Consider the following 14,626-nt stretch of genomic DNA (forward strand, 5'->3'; position numbering starts at 1 on the left):
GAATGTTTCAATATGGGTTCCTGGTTAAGTGTAGGGCTATTTATCCAGATGTTCCCCCTTTCTCCTTGCCCTCACCATATAGTCTATTCATTTATGGCAAGCATTAATTCAGAATGAAATAACAATGTGGATACAAAACCCATTAAAACATATATCACCGGCAGCTAGGTGGCACAGTGGATAAAACACTGGCCCTGGATTCAGGAGGACCTGAGTTCAAATTCGGACTCAGACACTTGACATTTACTAGCTGTGTGACCCTGGGCAAGTCACTTAACCCTCATTGCCCCGCAAAAAAAAAAATACATATCAAAAAAACAAGATTTAAGGATCAAAAACATCAGTTCACCAGGCAGCAATGAGATAGAAAAGGGAAGAAATGTAGAGTGGATTAAATTCACCTGCTCTAGTACAATTCTCTCTCACAAGTCACTCCTGAAGTGGGTCGATGATCTAGACAAGATTCTAACTGTTCATGGCTATATTCAGTTTGTAGTTCAGTGACACTGCCTTGCAATTTACCATGCCTTGCCCAGCCCTAACCCTAGGACTCCAAAGGTTCCAGTCTTCTCTCATTCTGCAGAGTTCCAACTCCTATGATATCTCAATCCTGCTTTCCTTATGGGAAAAACTCCACTATCCATCATTTCCTTGCCTCCTAAGGGAATTTCACATTTCTTTGTAAAATCTGATGAGTCACACCTAATATCCAAAATTATACAGCACAACATCAAATGGTATATTATCACTGAACAAGACATCACACAACAGAATCTCATATAATTGACTTAGGGTGTCATCGCCGATAACCTATGGCAATGATACATCCAACAGACATCATAAAACAAAGTGTGACCCAGGAGGCTCCTTTAGTAGCCATAGGTCTAAATTACATGTCATTTATAGTATATAAATATGCCAACACAGTACATGCTTAGCTATACAGCACAAGCAAATATGCATAACAGTAAAACTATACATATTTAAGAAAAATGTAGATATAATACAGGCATAATACCAATTCAAAATAAATATGCCTAGTAAGAAAAAGATAAAAAATAAAAGTATATTTAAACATGAAATATTTAACAATACATCAATTAATAAATCTAATTAAATCCAAGGCACACATGACATGACTAAATTGACATTAATATCTGGCTACATGTGCAGCTCTGCTTCCAGTTTTACTTGGATCTCAGGTTAGTCTGGTCACAGACTAGAGAGTCCTAACTCTTCTGTGACCTGCTAACATATCTATCCTCATCCCTAACAGAAGAAAAACTAGAGATTATCCATGGGGCTCGCATTATCTGAGAATGACAATGACTGTCTTTCTGTGTATTACTGTGCTACAGGGAGGCACTTACTAAGGTTGTTCTAGGGATTTCTTGATCATTTTTTAATCTGTTGTCCATTTTAAGTCATTAATGGAGTATATGTGAAAGAGGAAAGTTCATCCACATTCTTTCTGAGCACCATTATAACTGGAAACGTCAAGGAGCTCACTTTCTACTGGAGGCTGTGGGGGCCAAATATAATATATGAAGAGTTAATAGGGTGGCTTACCATAATATTAGGGTTCAGAAAATGAGAGTCCTCTAGGTCCAAAGTTTCCTCCCTTCCAAACTGCCTTTTTTAGTTATTTCTCCCAGATAAATAAGAAAGGAAATTAACAGCCTCTTTTCCACAAACAAACCAGGTTTTATTAATGAGAACAAAATTTACAACACAGGTGAAGTTAATAAAGCCAGGGAAACCGAGAAAGGGAATAGGGGAAGAGAAAACGAATAAGCTCCCTGGCTCTAGCAAAAACTGACTCAAACCCCAAACTTGCTTCCAGCTCAGCTAGCTCAAAGAGCTAGCCTAGCTTCCACAACACAAAGTCACCATCACCTGGAGTCTGTAGTTTCAATGAGAGTCAGCTGTGTAGTCTCTCCCTGGTTCAGTCCCAAACTCAATCACACAGCTCCTCTCTCCCTGTTTTTTACCTCTCCCACAGGAAGGGGAGGTTCTTAGCCATGCTGAGTCTCCAATTGGTTCAACATACCCACTGGGCTGTCACCATTATAATTTGTCCAGGCCCATGTGGGCATAGGGGAACTACTAGGGGAGGCTTAGATACTTAGTTTGATACTTTGACTCAATAAATGTTCTTTTCGATAATATCTTCAAGTACATGCCCATTTTCTCTTAGGCTTTTCAAGATTATATCTTTTCAGTCTGACCATAAGCAAAGATATGGTCATAGAAACCGCAAATCACAATTAATTCCTTACATGATATGTGTGTGTGTATACACACAAATAAGCATTTGAAGAGGGAGACTACTTGATAGGAGGTAGAACATCTTTTGTTGTTGTTCAGCCATGCCTGACTCTTCATGATTCTATTGGTGGGTTTTTGTCAAAAATAATGGAGTAGTTTGCTCTTTCCTTCTCCAGCTTATTTTTCAGATGAGGTAAATGAAGCAAACAGGATTAAGTGACTTGCCCAGGGTCACCCAGCTAGTAAGTGTCTGAGGCTACAATTTGAACTCAAGAAGATGAGTCTTGCTGACTTCAGGCCCAGCATTCTACCCACTGTGCCATCTAGCTGCCCAGAACATGAGTTTATCTTAAAAAGGAAGCTAAATAAGAGGCAAGGTGGGGAAAGGAGCACATTCTAGGCATGGAGGACAGACTGTGCAAAAAGATGGAATAATGAGCAGCAATTAGGATAGATACGTTGAACATAGTGCATATGAAAGGTAATAATCAATCAATTACTTAACATTAATATACTGATTAATTACTGTTGCCAAGTGCTGGAGATAAAATAAACAAAAAATGAATGTCTGTGTCTTCAAGAAGCTTATAATCTATCAAGAGAGGTAAAATATACCTAGACAATTATAAACCCCAGTCTCCTTGCTTCAAATTTCTCCCCTCCTCAATCCTGATTTTCCTCAAGTGTAGATCTAACCATGTCACTCCATACTCAATCAACTCCAGTAGTTCCAAATTGCCTCCAGGATCAAATAAAAGCTGCTCTGTTCGGCTTTTGAAATCCCTTTACAATATACTCCCATCGGGGCAGCTAGAGGGCACAGTGGATAGAGCATTGGCCTTGGATTCAGGAGGACCTGAGTTCAAATCCAGCCTCAGACACTTAACAATTACTAGCTGTGTGACCCTAGGCAAGTCACTTAACCACCATTGCCTCACCAAAAACAAACAAACAAAAAACCAATATACTCCCATCCTACCCCATTGCTCTTCCCCTCCTCTAGAGTACAAGCAAATTGCCCATTCTGTTCCTCACACACAAACCATCCATCATCTCCTGTTACTATATCTTTGCACTAGCTTATCTCCTATGGCTGGAACGTGCTCCCATATTATCTCCCTTGCTTCCTTTAAAATAGTGTTCAAGCAAAAGCTTTCTAGAAAGGCTGAAGGCAGACTGAGAAGGGCCTTAAAGGCCAAGCTAAAGTGCTTAAGTTTTATCCTAGAGGCACTACTAAACCTCTGGAGTCTCTTGTTCAGGAAAATGACAGAGTCAGACTAATGCCTTAGAAAGGTGATTTGGGTAACTTTGTGGAGGAAAGCAGAGAGACTTTGGATACTTAGAGCCTAAATGGGAACCCAGATGAAAAATGATGAGGACCTAGACTAAGGTGATGGCCTTGTTAACTATGCATAGTTTTACTGTTATGCATATTTGCTTGTGCTGTATAGCTAAGCATGATTGGTAAGACATGATTTTTTATTTACATCAAAGACAATGGGAGTAAATGCCCAAAGTTAGTTAAAATAATGTTTCTTTGGTTTTGTTGGTGGTGGTGGTGGTGGTGTTTTGTGGGGCAATGAGGGTTAAGTGACTTACCCAGGGTCACACAGCTAGTAAGTGTCAAGTGTCTGAGGTCAGATTTGAACTCAGGTTCTCCTGAATCCAGAGCTGGTGCTTTATCCACTGCGCCACCTAGCTGCCCCCTTTGTTTTTTCATATTATGAATTTTATTAAAGTTATTAAGCCAGGGTACTTTGTTTACAATGTCTTCAGAACTAAGAAAAAGTGTGTGTCCATACATACATATACATGCATATATATATATGTATATATATATATATACACACACACACATATATAAATATGTAAAATCTTTCTATACATACTTCTACTTTCAGTTCTTTTTCTGGATGCAGATAGCATCTTCCTTCATAGGTCCCCTTGAAGTTATTTGGGGTATTTATAATAGTCAAAATGACTTAGTTGCTCAAAGTTGTTCTTAAAACAATACTGCTGTTACTATGTACAATGTTCTCTTGGTTCTGCTCATTTTGCTCTTCATTATTTCATGCAAGTATATCCAGGTTTTTTCAAGATTACAGAAGAATAAAATAAATAAAATTTTTTAAAATTACAAATAAAAACATTTAAAACTAGAAAAAAAACAATAAAACAAAACAAAATATAAATTTATTGGTGGGAAAATCCCTGAAAAATGAGAGAGGAAAAGGAGAGAGTAGTGCCTCTAGGGTCCTTCTAGATTTCCGATTCCAGAATAACAAAAAAGGAAGACAAGCCATAGTGATTATAGAGAATAGAAGAAAAATTGGGAAATAAAACAACACTTCCTTATAAGCAGATATTATAACAGCTTGCTCATTAGATTAGTGTGATTACTTCTTTATTAGGCCTTATTTGAGCTGTCATCTGGTATCAATTAGGTCAGTTATAGTCTGTCAGGTCTATTGGAGGAAAATGGAGTACAGTCAGTCCATCATGGTACATTGGTAAGATAATTGTAGCAAAGTTAATCATGGTCAATTTTTATTTATTCCTTCTACAATCACCAGAGCTTATGCTGGCTTTGCCTTGATGGTAAGTTCAAAAAAGAATACACATGGTGGGATAAAGAGTTGTACAAAATCTTTAGAAATGTTTCTAAGGATCGCCATAATCATCATCATTGGAATTAGGGCAGAAGGGAGGAGCCTGTATCCAAAAAAAATGAAAATGTCCAGGATGGGGAAATAGCTTAAAATGGCTACTTTCCATTTCGTTTTAATTACTTAGATCTGCACTATAGGAAAGGGAGAGACTTTATATAAAAATAACTATTTGATGCTTCATTATACACTGTGGATAACTGTCGAACAAAATCAAGGATGGGAGAGAAAGGACCAGGATAGTGAGGAAAAGAAGGAAGGAAATTATACATTTATGTTATAGCAAAGAGATAAAACAGAGGTTTGGATAAAATGTTCCAGGAGAGGTATTAAAGTCCTTGGACCATCTTTCTGCCTGCTCTCTGGAGTTTCAAGGCCATATCACAAGGGGATGGAGTTAAGATATTGAACCTTTGCCAGTCAGTCAACAAGCAATTATTAAGGGTTTACTATATGCCAAGTCCCCTTCTAAGCACTGGGAAAACAAAGGTATGTGAAAAGACAGTACCTGCCTTCAAGGAGACTATTTTCTAATGGGGATGACTACAACAACAAAAGGAAGCTGAAAAGGGGTGAGGAAAGATATCATTAGAAGATAATGCTAATTCAAGCTCCTTTAATTGGGTTTCAGTCTAGTAATTCAGGAAATAAGGTAAAATAAAGGAAATCCCCAAAGGTTAATTTGAACCTAGCATAAAAATATTAGAGAAAGGTCAGGGAAATGACCCAGCATAGCTGGGGAACAGGCTCTTCATGTTATGAACTTGAGCTCTTAAGTCCAGTTGCTCCCCTAACTGTGTGTCCTTGGGTAAGTCACTTATTGAGCATCATTTTCCTTTTCTGAAAAATCAAGGAGGTGGGGTAGGTTCCTGCTAAGGCGTTTCCCACTTTAAATTGTAATATTGTATGATCTAGGGGAGCAGCTAGGTGGCACAGTGGATAAAGCACTGGCCTTGGATTCAGGAGGACCTGAGTTCAAATCCAGCCTCAGACACTTGATACTTAACTAGCTGTGTGACCCTGGGCAAGTCACTTAACCCTCATTGCCCTGCAAAAAATAAAATAAAATAAAATAGTAAAAATATTCTATGATCTATACACAAGAGAGTGCTGGTAAATATTTAATAACTGGCTCTCTGGAAAAATAAATGTAAGCGCAACAGAATTTTAAGTTGAATCTGTATTATTAACATTTTCTCCATTTTTTTCTTAAGTCTATACAATCAATAAAACAATAAATTAAGCCCTGATTTGTAGTATCTGCCATTGTCTAATGTGTGGATGCTCACACTGAAAATTTTAAAATTGACTCTCCCATGCCAGTTTGAGCTGACTCCAACACATCTTTCCCCATACACCTTGTACTTTATACACTCACCCTCAATACAAAGAAATTGACCAATGTCAAAAAGCTAAACTGACACAAACAATCTCATCCTTCCTTGAGGATTTGGTATAATTCTTTATTTGATTAAAGGAAGAACCTAAAAGTATGGATAAAATAAAGGTGAAATATAATGGTAATGTGTACTAAATCTAGCTACTCCCTGAACATAACGAAGCACCCCAGGCTCATCTTGAGATCACAAAGACCTGGTTCTAAATCCATCCTCTCATATTTACCAGCCTTGTGACAATAAGCAGATGAGTTACTTAACCTATCTGAGCTTCCCTTATTATATAGGAATTACAGATATATTTAGAACCTACATCATGAACTTGTTTTTGGCCTCAGGAAATTTATGAACTGTGGAGGAGCGTATAGTTAGCATCAATAGGCATGAGTCAATGCATAATCAATATCTTCAGTGATTTGTGCTTTGAACATTATAGGTTTTAATATATGTTTGCTGAATTTGGGATTGTTTTTATTGTTTTTGTTTTCTTTGTTTTTTTTTTCAGGGCAATGGGGGCTAAGTGACTTGCCCAGGGCCACACAACTAGGAAGTGCCAAGTATCTGAGGCAGAATTTGAACTCAGGTCCTCCTGAATCCAGGGTCAGTGTTTTATCCACTGCATCACCTCTTTTTGAGAGCCCAAGTTCTAATCCCCCTCTCTCAAAAAGAAAAAACAAACAAGTTACTTAGCATCTTATTTTACAAGTCCCTTGACCTATCAAGAGAAAAGAAAGAGTTGTTTGGTACAGTGGGGAAAAGACATTTTCTTTGGGATCAAAGAAGCAGGGATTGAACCCAAGCCTTGCCATTTGGTACCTGTGTGACCTCACAAAAAGAATTTCAATTCTCTGGGCCTCATTTTTCTCATCTGAAAAATGAGGAAATTGGATTAGATAAGCTATAATTTCACATACAGTTCTAAATCTATGATTCTCTAACAGCAAATTGCCAGGATATTCATATCTTAAGGAGAGATCTGTGTTAGTACAAGATCAAATACATCAATCTGCACACTCCATGTTCTGTCCCATCTCTAATTTCTAATCTGCATTCCCTCTGTACCCTTGAATAGCCCTTATTTCTGTCATAGCGATACTATAACCACCACCACCATCCACCCGAACTTATGAAATGTTAAAAAAAAAAGAGATGGTCACACAAAACAATGTCAATCCAATTAGTACCATGTAATCACATTGCTATAATAAACACTAGTAGCTTTCTACCATGTCTTCCATCCAGTGTCTAGGGGGCAGTGGATCTATACTACTTTCCATGTGAGCCTAGGGAAGGTAGTTCACTAGGGCTTCATGCAGATTTAACAGAATGTGGACAACTTGGTGTGTATCCCAATGCCTGCCATTGTTGCTCAATGAAAATGCAGACTGGCTAATGGGAGCACAATATGCAAGATGCCAGTGAATCTCTATGATTTACAATATGTCTAATGAGCAAGCCCGATGAAGAGGTTTGTTGTCTACCATAAAACCAGATGGATGTAAGCAGTGATTAGAAGCAATTAACTCCATGCAGCACTAAATAACTTTCCATCATTAATGTACATTTTTTCCACCTCATTAGAGGTACCAGAGGAGAGCATGAGGTAAGGAACACTCAATTTGAATTTCAGATATGCATATGTTTTTTGGGGAAAACCCTTTTGCAAGGAAAACAAAATATACATTGATATAAACTCTATTCTGAAGTCATCTTTGGACCAACCAGATTGGTACAGGCTAATTCTGCCTGAAAATGACCATTTGCTAACCTTGGGTATCGTGTTGCTTAAACCATAGTCTTCTGATGGGAAACCCATCAGATTGTCAACAAAACATATGCTGAAGGAAATAGTTTATAAAGAGAGACATTACTGAGCCTATAGTGATTATTAAATTCACTTAAGAGGTTCTATCTTGAAAATAAATATATTTTTTTAATTCTGGAAAACGCTCAATGTAAGATATAAGATGTATTTGGGGGATTTCAAATTTAGGCAATCAAAATGAAAAATTGCTTGATAATTCCCAGTCACTAAGATGTTGAGCAGTAACATCTATTCAGATTGGCAGTCCTCTAAATAAGAAAATGTGCTAATTCATGGATATAATTCAAAATAGCATATATGTACACTAAGTATACAAGCCACTCATGTCCTATTATAGCTTCCTAACAAACAAAAAAATATCCGAATAAAAGCACTGGATTCCACTAGATTCGGGTATATTGGCCTCCACAAGTATAAAGGGATCTGTTATAAAAAATACAGAATCACACAATTCTCACCTTGAGAGGTAGAAGGAACCTCAGGGGTCATCTAGTCCAACCCATATACAAAATGAAGAGCATTATTGCATTCCGAATGAGAGTTGGGAATGGAATCATAAAGCTATCAAGCTTCTGCTTAAAGACCTTCAAAGAGGTCTCCTTGTAAGACAGCCCATTCCACTTTCAAATAGCAACATTTGTTGAGAAGTTTTCCCTTAAATTAAACCTAAATTGGAATCTGTACGACTTCAATCCAATGTTCCTTGTTCTACACTCTAAGGTCAAACAGAAAAAGTTGAATTACTCCTTGAATGATAACCTTCAACTACTTAAAGATAGATATCATATCTTCATCTTTTCTCCTGGCTAAGCGTTCTCAGAACCTTTACTTGGTCCTCAAACAATATTCATTCAAGGCACTCATCACCCAGGTTGCATATGTCTGAATACCCTTTAGCTTATCAACGTACTTCTTCTATTGTGATGCCTAGAACCGAATGAATTACTCCAGATGAGTTCTGATAAGAGGACTATCACCCCATTATTCCTGGAAGCTATGGTTCTCTTAATACAGCCCAAGATGGGCAGCTAGGTGGCACAGTGGATAGAGCACTGGCCCTGGATTCAGGAGGACCTGAGTTCAAATTTGGCCTCAGACACTTGACACTTACTAGCTGTGTGACCCTGGGAAAATCACTTAACCCTCATTGCGCACAAAAAAAAAAAAGTACAGCTCAAGATCTCATTAGTATGTTTGGGCTTTGACATCTTTGTACCAGGAACTCTAAGGTCCTTAGCACTCTGTCATAAGATATTGTGCTCTAAAGATCCATTCAGTCAATAAATATTAATTAAAGACCTGTGAGCTTAACACTCTGAGAATCATTAAGGATACATAGAAAGGTCAAATATACTCTCTACTCTCAGGGAGCTTGCAATCTGATATGAGAGGCAACATGCAAACTACTATATACAAACAGGATAGAGATAGGATAAATTATAAATAATCAATAGAAGGATGGCACTAAAACTAAGAGGGATTGGAACAGATTGGGTATGGTTGAGAGATCTCGACAGCTATGGGTATGGGGTGAGGACTTGTGGATAACATCTAGATTTTAAGGCCGGATGACTGAGTAGATAGTGATTCTCCCCATAGTTATAGGGAAATTAGGAAGAGCACAGAGTTTGGAAAGAAAAATAATGAGTTCAAGTTTTTGATAAGTCTTAATGAGTTTAAGATGTCTATGGGACATCCAGTATAGGATGACCAGTATAAATATGAAACTGGAAATAAGCAAAGAGATTAGGACTAGGTAAAGCTGATTTGAGAATCATCAGCATAGAGATAATAATTGAATCCATAGGAGATGTCAAGATCACCATGTGAAATGTTACAAAGAGAAAAGAGAAGATGGACTAGGACAGAGCCCTGTGAGATATCATCAGGTAACAAGTGTAATATGCATGAATATGCAGCAAAAGAGATTGAGAATGATAGCTATCATGATGCTAGCCATCTCTAGGGTGGGGAGGGGGGAGGAGAGAAGGAAAAAAGAAAGAAATTTACATAATAACTATTATGTTTAAAAAGAATAGCAAGTTGTATATAATAGATTTGCAATTTCATGTGCAGTTATGTTTTTTAATTATGCTATGTTATGGAAATGCTTGTTTTATTCCATAAATGAAAAGAAAGGAAGGAAGGAAGGAAGGAAGGAAGGAAGGAAGGAAGGAAGGAAGGAAGGAAGGAAGGAAGGAAGGAAGGAAGGAAGGAAGGAAGGAAGGAAGGAAGGAAGGAAGGGAGAGAGGGAGGGAGGGGAAGGGAGGGAGGATTTATACTCTGTGCCAGATACTGTACCAAACACTTTACAAATATTTCATTTCATCCTCACTATACCCTACAAGATATATGCAATTATCCTCATTTTAGAGTTGAGGAAATTGAGGCAGACTGAGGCTAAATGACTTGCCCAGGGTAACACAACTATTATCTGTCTGAGGCCGGCTTTGAATCCGGGTCCTATTGATCTTGGGCTCAGTGCCCTAATTACTGCTTCCCCTAGCTGCACTTGAAAGCACACCATGTTTCCAAAGTCCTTACTCCATGAATAGAGTCTTCTCCTATTTTTGACAATTATTCTCCTTGGTGTGGGAAAACATTTTAACCTGGGAGTTTGATAGTTCCAAATGTAACTTCCTCAATCTTTTTTCCTTATTTTACTTCTCTAAAGGTAGCAACAAAAAGCCAGTCAACATTCTCCTCACATTCAAAATTATTAAATTATTACCATAGGCCCTATATAAGTATAGAGGCATGTGAACTCCTTCAGGGAGATTATAGTTTTGTTAGTTAAACAAGAGGTTCAGAAGTGGGAGAAAGAAAAGCATTTTCTTAATTGTGTGACATAGATTTTATTCAGAGAAAAGGGAGACAGATTATGGATGAAATTATCTAAGAAGCCTTCATTGGGAATGGGAAACTTGAGTGAGGCCATGAAGCTTAGGCAGTAGGATTTGGATATTGGGAGGCTATCGTACTCAAGAGAAATCTAGAGAAACCTGGAGTTTGACAAGTTTAAAGCTAATGATCATCTTGAATAAAGCAGAATTTGTGTTTAAGAATATTCTGAGGGGCAGCTAGGTGGTGCAGTGGATAGAGCACCGGCCCTGGATTCAGGAGGACCTGAGTTCAAATCTGGCCTCAGGCACTTAACAATTCCTAGCTGTGTGACCCTAGGCAAGTCACTTAACCCCAATTGCCTCACCAAAAAATTAATTAATTAATTAATTTAAAAAAAAAAAGAATATTCTGAAAGACGACTAACAGGTTCACAATCAAACAGAATGTCATTGCCACCTCCAAGATCCCTCATATTTTTCCTAGTCCTAATTATCCCTGTTCTTTTCATCCCAGGTATAAGTTGTGCAAATATTTCTTTTTAATTTTTTTTATTGCAAGCTGGAAAATCATCAAAAAAACACGAATATTTCAACACACAAAGGCTAGAAAACAGAGATTATATGTAAAATTTGAAGTTGAAGCAATGTATAGATATGTATCTATAAATCTATTCCTAATATTCCCATAAGATATATCTATCTAAATAGATAGATAGATCCCCTTTTCTTTTAATATATCATATAATGTCTTGCCACATTATGCTGTGTTGCATTATGTTATATCATATCATATATAATATTAGAATATATTGTCATGTCATGTCATATATCATATCATGTTATATTGTGCTATGCTATATATTGTTATTTATTGCATTATTATATCAATATACTTTATTTTAATATAATGTGTTATTTCCAACATTACCCTGCTTGTCTGTGTGGCCCTCCAAACTATACTCTGATCTCCTCTGTGTATCTTTAAAATGTTTTCTTGATGCTTTTTTTTTTCTTTTTTAACCATCACTAACACCAATCACATTCCCCAAATCTCCCTCCCCCACAAAAAATCAAAGTCTTCCCTTGTAACAGAAGTATAGTTTTTTTAAAAGTATATTAAAAAATAGAGAATGTTTTAATGAGTATTCTGGAAATGTATTTCATTCTGTATCTCCAATGCATCACCACTCTAATAAGACATGAAAGGCATACTTCATTATCATGTATCTATTAGGAAACTTCAGTCTTTTCAAATATTTTCTTGTACAATGTTATAATCATGGAATGAGTTGTTTTGTTGTTCTTCTCACTTCACTCAGTATCAGTTCATCTAAGACCTCTGTTTCTCTGAATCCATTTTATTCATCATTTTTATGGCACAATAATATTTCATTAAATTCCTAGACTATGATATGTTGTCATTCCACAATTTTGTTTCAGTTCTTTGCCCAACTCTGCAAATGTATTGCAAGAAGCTAAAAACTTACGCCTCTTACATCAGTATGAGCATACTTTATTTCTCCTTTCCTCCAACTCATAAAATTTGAGATGGTGAGAAACACAATGAAGTCTCTATGTTTTTAATAAATTCTCATTCTCAAGCTATTAGTATAATAATAACATAAAGAAGCAAAAAGGGAGTCATTTGACATGCAAATATTTTCTTCAGTCTTCACTAACTCTCAACAATTCCCCCAACTAAGAAGAGGTAAAGTAATTGTAGTTAACTCTGTAGGCCAGGACATGAAGAAACCTAATGAAAACAGTCTCCTGAATTAATAGCAGAAAACAGAAATCCCTAACTTATTTATTAAACACCATCCTACCATGACCCCAATAATCCCCACCCTCTGGCAAAATGTACAACCTGACCCATCAGTCTGCTCTGGGATCCATTTGGTACATACATACATACATACATACATACATACATGTGTATGTATATATACATGTGTTTTGTGTGTACATGTAGGTTATATGCATATACACATGTGAGCATGTGTGTATACACATGCATGTACATGACATAGTTATAAGTTTAATCTGCATTGTTAACATTTTCATAACTTTAGAAAATCAACAAAACAGTAAATCGAGTCCTGATTTGTGTTTGTCAATTTCTGAGGTGTCAATGTTCAAAATGAAAACTTAACAATTGGCTCTTGCTAGCAGAGTAGAGCTGGCTCTAGCACATCCCTAGATCCGCACAGCAGTTTCCTCGTAGCTCCTGAAGTATGTGCTCTCATCTCACCCTTCTATGGCTAAAAGTAACCACACTTGTGGAAGAAGAGAAGGTTTAAGAATGTGGGGGCATACTCTAGCATGGACAACAGCATGCTGGAAAAATCACTCAAGCAAAGAATTATAGAATAGAGGAAATTGGGGTGGAGAGTCAGGCCATTGGGCATGGGGTGCCTGCACCAGGTATGAAGGAAGGTAGACTGGACCCCAGCTGGGACCAGTCCTGTCCTCCAAGGGGTCTTAGGTCTATGAAGTGTAAATTTCCCAATTTGGTAGGAGGCTGAGACAGCTTTGAGGTATACCCCTAAGGATAGATCCATCATCGTCAAAAAGGGAAGGAGTTTTTTAAAAGGAAGGAGAGAGAATGAGTAAGAAAGGGTGTACATAAGTGGAATATAGGATAAGGAAATATATATATATATATATGTGTGTGTGTGTGTGTGTATCGCATATCTGTATATCATATATATATATATATACACACACACTCACACACACATACATACATACATAAGAGACTAAAACTATAGATCTTAGGAGGAAAAAACACAGTCAAAAAACCCCATGTACCAGCAGATAAATGAACAAGTAAGAACTAAAAGAGAAGGAAAAATAACCACCAAGATATCAATTACTGCAAAAATTTGCATATGTTTATGTGTGTATGTATGTCTGGGTTTTGTTTGTCCTTCTTTCCCTAAGAGAACCATGACATTGGGGTGATGTCACGACTTGCACTAAATTGAATTTAAGTGAGGGAGGGCTGTGCAAGGTTACAAACCTCACTCTCTTCTCCAGAGCCATCTGGGTCCAGTGTGTATGTATGTGTGTGTGTGTGTGTGTGTGTGTGTGTGTGTGTGTGTGTGTGTGTGTGTATGACTGGAGATGGCCCTTGATGTTTGAGGCAACTGGGGTTAAATGACTTTGCCTAGGGTCACACAGCTAATAAGTGTCCGAGGTGAGATTTGAACTCTGGTCCTCTTAACTAGATTAAGGAGAATGCTTAAATGTCTGATGAGATGGCAGATCCCATAGAATCCCAAGAGAGCATCACACCACGGCATGATTTTTCTAAATGGCTAAAGAAAGAAAAAAAAATATTTTTGAAAAAAGAAGAAGAGAGGGACAGAGTAAAGACCCATTGCCTGAGATATTTGAATAAAGCATCATGTTACTGTGCTATGGGAAACAATGAATGTGATGAATATAGAGACGCATGGAAAGACTTTCATGAATTAATGCAGAGTGAAGTAAACAGTCAAGAAAAAATACATACATACATGCATATGTATATTGTGTATGGTTATGTATATGTGTATATGTGTGGGAGTATAATGACTTCAGTTGTTGTTCAGCTGTTTTCAATCATGTCTGACTCTTGATGAC

Source organism: Dromiciops gliroides, chromosome 6 (genome assembly GCF_019393635.1).
Source record: "Dromiciops gliroides isolate mDroGli1 chromosome 6, mDroGli1.pri, whole genome shotgun sequence".
Lineage (NCBI taxonomy): Eukaryota > Metazoa > Chordata > Mammalia > Microbiotheria > Microbiotheriidae > Dromiciops > Dromiciops gliroides.